The sequence below is a fragment of the Leuciscus leuciscus genome (genome assembly GCF_965113295.1).
Source record: "Leuciscus leuciscus genome assembly, chromosome: 2".
NCBI classification, from domain to species: Eukaryota; Metazoa; Chordata; class Actinopteri; order Cypriniformes; family Leuciscidae; genus Leuciscus; species Leuciscus leuciscus.
The window spans coordinates 57,268,522-57,275,644 of record NC_138726.1 but is presented as its reverse complement, the minus strand read 5'-3'; the positions used below and the strand labels follow the sequence as shown (position 1 = coordinate 57,275,644).

At 38.9% G+C, this 7,123-nt stretch overlaps 1 pseudogene across 1 annotated transcript; it reads right to left on the bottom strand.

Annotated features, from left to right (window-relative positions):
• Positions 1-746: 746 nt before the first annotated feature.
• On the bottom strand, positions 747-6,159 carry LOC309493249 (C-type mannose receptor 2-like; annotated as a pseudogene). The gene is made up of 5 exons (XR_014211753.1): positions 6,116-6,159; positions 5,552-5,590; positions 5,094-5,459; positions 1,398-1,751; positions 747-1,233 (listed from the first exon to the last, which is right to left on the bottom strand). The product of XR_014211753.1 is annotated as a C-type mannose receptor 2-like (transcript).
• Positions 6,160-7,123: the final 964 nt, after the last annotated feature.

The window sequence follows — 7,123 nt, the reverse complement described above, 5'->3', positions numbered from 1 at the left end:
CCAGTGTCTCACCACACACCAGTCTTTTTAATTTTTTTTATTGTCATCATTGTTGAGGTTTGTATGATGATTGCTGAGTGCTCTCCACTCGTGTTAATTATCTGAACGTGCTCCTCCCGAACTTTGTTCATAAAACATCATATGTTAGAGGACATGTGGCATACCACAAATTCATGTTGTGATGTCCTGTATATGTCTTTTATTAGTAAACATTTTGTGTGTGTGTTTTTTTTTTTTTTTATAAATGTAAAAAAAATAAAAAATTCTTCTTCTAAGTCAGTTCAGTTGATCTGGTGCTCCTTTCAATTAGTTTCAACATCAAATACAGTTCACAAGATATTTTATTCTCAACTTACACTTTTTCCTCTAAGAATAAACTATTCATTGAGACAAACATCGATGCTCACAATCACTTTTTAAACAAGTAATTTTTAATTGTATGACTAGTGCAAAACACAGGAGTGATCAGAAGAAAGTTGCCAAACCACCAAAACACCAAGATCCAATGAAATCAACTGATGTGGTTTAAGTTTTGTTTTTTTATTTTAAAGCCATCTTCTACTTTCTAGTTGACTGCAAGTACATTGGATTGAACAGACTGTGTCAAAAATATTCAGTTGTGTTTCTGGAAGTGACTAAATTAAAAATGTAAATAAAGCCACATATTAAAATTTATTTTGATTTCATGGGGTCTTGATTTCATGCAAAAAAAGTATTTTAAAATCTGATATTAAAAAGATTCAAACGATAATCTTCAGTAACAGAAATTATGATAAAAGCACTGATAAAAACAGTACAAGAAGTGTTTGCCAGTAAAAAAAGAAAAGAAAAAAGAGCCAGTTATGAAAGAACACAAACATATCCTTCACTCCTCAGATCTGCTGCAGATGAAGTTGAGTTTGTGGTGTTCAGGACGGCTGATCCAGCGCTGATCTCCTCCAGACTGAACTGCTCCAGATCTCACTCCAGACTCACAGTCCTCGTCTCCTGTGCCGTTCCCTGGAGCCCAGTTCTGATAGCACACGGTCTCTCCGCTCACCCAGAGCCACATGTTCATTTGGCAGTAGTTGTGTAAACCCAACCACACCGCCTCAGTAGACGCACGTTTAACCACATTCATCACACGACGCTGCATCTCGACTGAATGAACCGAGACCAGATCCGTATAATTCTGTCTGCAGTATCTCAGAGCTTCAGGCCACGTCAGATTCTCTGTGATCAGAATCAGTTTATCTGGACACAAAACAAACCACAAGCAAAAACTAGAGAGAGACTGATCAAAAACAACATGCAGAACAAACACTGTGGAGGAATCTGTCATGTCAGACATGTAGCGTGAACTTTAAGATATCTGGAGGTGATGGATGGATTGTGTGTGTTTGTGAGGATCTGCTCACCTTCATGACACACAAAAGGAAGTTGGCCGTTGCAAGAACTGTCATACCATTTACCCAGAGTGTTCAGGTTATTTGGACTGAGCACTATACAGTTTTAATTTCCTCCACCATTATTAGGTTCACCAGAAGCCCAGTCTCTGAATGAGGAGTTACTCTGATCTGACCACTGCCATGAGTCTCTGAACAGACCGATCCAGACATCATCAGATCTGTGATTATCATTGATGAAATTCTGAATCTGTTGACTCTCATTCTGGTTCCTCACACTGACCAGATCAGTGTGATTCTGTCTGCAGTAACTCTGAGCGTCTCTCCAGTTCTTCTTCTGATTGACAAAGACGAGTCCTGTGTTCGCTTTAAGAAAAAAAAGAAAAAAATGGAAACAGATTCATAAATCAGTTTGTTTATTATTCTTACTTCGGTTTATAGTTTGCATGTGAATAAGCGCAGCGGTGGAAGCATCAGAAACATGTTCAAAGATTAAATATTCACAAAATATTTATGATGAATTTGCTGATTTAATATGAAGTAACATTTGTGAATTTTCCTGATAATTTTATTGCAACTTTATATTTCTCCATCATGTTTTGTGAAATGGTTTTCTGGGATTCTGGATTCAGACGCACAGAGCTGAATAAGAGAAACATCAAACAGATGAAGATGTTAAACTGCAGGTTAAAATGTTTGTTAACTAGTCCTTAGAAATAAGTCAGTAAATATTTCATCCAAAAATGTTATATTGTACAGTGTCAAAATATACAAATGAATATTGTCGCAATAATATTAATGTTATTGTGTGTCTTGTTTCCAGTTTGTTTGGTTTTTCACGTTGTAATGGACAATGTGTCTATGTGAGTTCAGTTAAAGTTCATCTAAGAATGACGTTTCTACGGGTTTGTGTTGAGATCCTGAAAGCTGAACGAATCAAGCGATATCTCGCAGATCAAGGCGTTCAGATGATTTATCAAAACTACTACGGGTAAGTGTACCTATTAAGCCCACCAAAATCCAAGTCTAGGTTTTTTTCATAGACATTGGCATGGTTTATAAGAAAAATAATTAGTTAAAATGCAAGATTTATCTCTCATTTGAAAATGTATTAATTAGTTGTTGTACATTTTAGAATATAAAATAAAGATATTTTAGGAATAAAGTGAGAAGTCTGGCATGGGGTTAATTGGTACTTTGGCACCATTTAAGCCCACATGTGTTCCAAATAAGCTCACATCATCATTGATTCACAAAATTAAAGTTTGACCGGGTCTGTCTCGGGAGTTTGGGCTCCAGACTCTGGGGTTAGGGGGTCTCCTATAGTTGCCCCCCCCATGCCTGGAGTATGGAGCCTTTAATCGGCTTGGTTCCAGAGTTATGCCCGATCAAAGTTCCACAGGAAGTGACCATATCTTGGGAAGGAAGCCGAGTTAGAGCTCAATACTCCCGGCATAGGGGGCCGAGTTTTGCCCGGTCAAAGCTGGACAGGAAGTGGCGGTATCTCGGAGCCGGACGGTCCCAGCAGCTCAGGACTGTGGGGAATGTACCTCTCCATACCCGGAATCTCAAGCCTTCACTCGGCTCCCGAATTATGCCCGGTTATACATAAAGGGCTTTAGGACAAAATGGGCTCTATCTCATTTGAGTGAATGTGTTTAATTTGTAGCCTATCTAAATATAGTTGTAAATTAAGGTAGTAAGTAAGGTAAGGTTAAAAGGTTAGTAAGATAAAGCACACAGAGAAATGTTATCATTAAACATTTTCAGAAAATGTATCAAAGTTGGCAATTAGAGGGATTCCTCACTGAAACACATAAGGTGGGCTTAAATGGTTCCACAGTGAGTTATGGTGAACAAAGACAATGTTTTCCTTTAAAAATGTAAGATATGTTTACAAATACATGCATGGAGCTTACATATACTGTGGACTAAGTATCATAGTAATTTTCATTGTGCCCACATAAGTTTTTTTCATTCAAGGTTAGCTTGTGTTGGCTATAGACCTTATGCGCCAGAGAAACGAGGGCGCCGCCATCTTTAGAATATTGTCTTTGAACTTCCGTTTTTGCGGTTGCTCTGTATATTTCTATGGCGCTGCTGTCCAGGAGTAATTCGCTTTTGAAGTGGATTTACTTAATGTAAAGTTAACGAAAGTTATCATGAGGATTGTAATGTTTAAAGCAGGTGTCTTAACAAATGTCAGTCGACCGGGAAGATTTTAAAACGAGCCGTTCGTTCATAAATACGCAATATCACTGTGAAAATACAGACCGGAAGTCAAAAGACGACGAGCGCAGCGCTGAAAAGGGGCGGAGCTACATGAGGGCTATAGCTTTCATGCATTTTGTGGCACTCACTGACTTCAGAGTTGAAAGTGGGCTTAAAGGGATACTTCACCGACCTAGGACGGTGACACAAAACAAAATGTTGCGCTTTTCTAAGCGTGTAAAATGGATAACTATTTTGTATGGCGGAATACCATAGCAAGTGCTTGTAAGCACTTCGACTTGGCGCAGTAATATCTTCACTAGAGGGAGCGGGGGCCGGTGAGAGGATTTTTCACGAGTGAAGATATTACTGCGCCAAGTCGAAGTGCTTACAAGCACTTGCTATGGTATTCCGCCATACAAAATAGTTATCCATTTTACACGCTTAGAAAAGCGCAACGTTTTGTTTTGTGTCACCGTCCTAGGTCGAGTTACACTTCGCGAGTAACTGTATTTAAATAGGGAAAACGTGGAGGTGTTTGGTATCTTCTCTGCTTGGCCCATATTAAATGAACTGGGCTAACAAAGTTTCGCCGCAAGACAGAGGGATTTAGTGCACGCACTGAGACGATAGAGGTATGTATCAACTCGTCTTAGTTAAGGGAATAACATAGTTTAATATGAAAAAACGGTGAAGTATCCCTTTAAAGCATACATGGGCTTACAGTTTTTCTAAAAAGATGTCCTAAAATTTCAAAACCAAACAAAAGCACACCCATTTCCCTAAATTTTTAACACTATTCCCCTGTTTTGACATTGACATGATTGATATTAATCAGATTTGTTGAACTGTCACTGCTAAACTCCACACACAAATCCCTTCATTTCTCATTGCCTAGACCATGTTGTCATTTAGGAAGCACTCGCATTCAATATTGTTCACTCAAGTTAGCACAGCTTCAGCTCAGTTAGCACACAATTACTCAAGTGGAAACACTAAGAGTCAAAGGAGGAGGAGGAAGATGAGGAGTAAGAGGAGGAGGAGGACTTCACCATTGCTTCGATCATAAGAACCTTCATGGAGAAGAACAGGTACAGTAGATGTGCTTCAGACTGCTCTCTACTGTAACTGTTGAGAGCTGTACACTGTGCTGTTACAACACACACGTGAACTGTAGCTGTTGCCCTACACTACTGTCATAAAAAGAAATACATCAAATTGCCTCACAATCAGAAAGAGTTTTCTGAATGCTTCCATTTTGTAAAAAGGATGTGTTACAGTTACAGTAATCAGCACTTCTATTTTTCTAGGACACAGAGACGATGAAATGGAAGAAGCCTGACAAATATTTCAGTTGATGCAAGAGGATCTCCCCCCCAATGTAAATTTTTTTTACATTAAAAATTAGAAGCATTTATTGCGCTATCATTTTGTACAGTGTATGGTGTATATTTTTATGAACTATTGTTTATTGTGATTGTATGGAGCTGCACTTACTGTTGTTAGATGAACTGCAGATGAAAGTCCGGCTGTCACTAGATGACCAATCATGCCATTCTCCATTTCTCATCATAGCACACTCATCTCTGCCATCAGGTTGTCCAGATCCCCAGTTCAGATAGAGCGCAGGTTCACCTGAAGACCACTGCCATTTATCAACACTCGTCCTCTTCAGCCCAATCCAGATATCCCCAACACCTCCATCATTCACACTCTTCTTCAGCTCGTTCATGTCGTTCATGTTGTCAACGGTGGCCAGATCTGTGTAATTCTCTCTGCAGAATCTCTGAGCTTCAGTCCAGGTCTTCAACACGTTTATAAAGTGATACTGACGCTGAACACATTCAGACACGGAGCAGAGAGCTGTGAAAGAGAGCGTTTGATTTAATGCTTTTCATAACAGGGTCAAACATGATGAAACTATAAACCATAAATAAAACAACAAACACACTCACCAATGAGAAGAAGAATCAAATATAGAGTTTGGTCCATTTCTGAGGAAGAAAAACAGTGAAAAACTAAAATAATCTCATATTCATCTTATATTAAAACAATCATATCAGCATAACTTGATTCACAATCATTCAGACAATATTAATAATAATAATAATTTGTTACATTTATATAGCGCTTTTTCTGAGCCCTCAAAGCGCTTTACATAGAAGGGGGGAATCTCCTCAACCACCACCAATGTGCAGCATCCACTTGGATGATGCGACGGCAGCCATATTGCGCCAGAACGCCCACCACACACCAGCTTACTGGTGGAGAGGAGACAGTGATGAAGCCAATCAGTATATGGGGATGATTAGGAGGCCATGATGGACAGAGGCCAAGGGGCAAATTTGGCCAGGATGCCGGGGTTACACCCCTACTCTTTTTCGAAGGACATCCTGGGATTTTTAATGACCACAGAGAGTCAGGACCTCGGTTTAACGTCTCATCCGAAGGACGGATGTTAACATCAGATATTAACATCAGAAAGTCTAATTGTGTTTGAAGAATGAACATGTTCTTACTTTAGAGGTCGTGTGTTTCTGTCCTGAGTCTGATGTTTCTGTCTGCAGATTTAAACTACGTGATTATTATATCTGCTCTCATCCCTCATCACATCATTTGTGTATTTCTCTAAAATCCCCTATTTAATATTTTACTTCCTCTATATTTGTGTATTTCTCCAACTCTTTCCCCTTATTTGCATCTTGACGCCTGTCGGTCTGTATCAGTCTATGTTTATATGGACCTTGACCAGAACATTATATACATACTGTATGAAAATTCATAATTTATATTTTAATTTTAATAACTAAACGGCTGCTTTAATGTTATTGCTGGACTGTATAACTGTTTACATCCCTGTTCAATTTGACGTGTGTTTGTGTTTCTCTGTTTTTGGTCACTTTTTATCTGTTTGTGTGTGAACTGAACAATCCACTAATGATCTGATTGATGAGGGTTGAGTTCATTAGTGAAGACTGGTGAAACTGGTTACTGAGAGCCTTTAAAAACCCCTGTTTGAGACTCCAGTCAAAGAGAAAGAAACGTGTGTGAGATGAAGGAGTGAGTTTGACTATTGAGAGAGTTTGGCTGTGTCTGAAATCACAATCTCTCTTAAAGTCGGTACTTATTTTGAATAAGAAATTACTTCATGACCAGTAAAAAATAATGTTCTATATAGTATGTGTGTGTGTGTGTGTGTGTGTGTGTGTGTGTGTGTGTGTGTAGTATGAATGTAATGCAGATGTACTACATTCGCCATGTTGTCATTATCATGTGACCTACCAGTGTCAGTTGTGTCGCTTCACTACCATTCATCAATCCTCTCCTGTGGCCTCATGGGATAGTAAAGTGTCCATCATATACACTCTTCAGAATCTCACAGGAAGAAGTAGATCATCCAGGTACTTTTTAACAACTCTTTTATGAGTGCTGTGAATTCGGACATACTTCTACTGTCACATACTGTCTTCACCTACTATATAGTGATGAATGGGATTTCAGATGTAGCCTTTGTGTTGAGAAGAGGG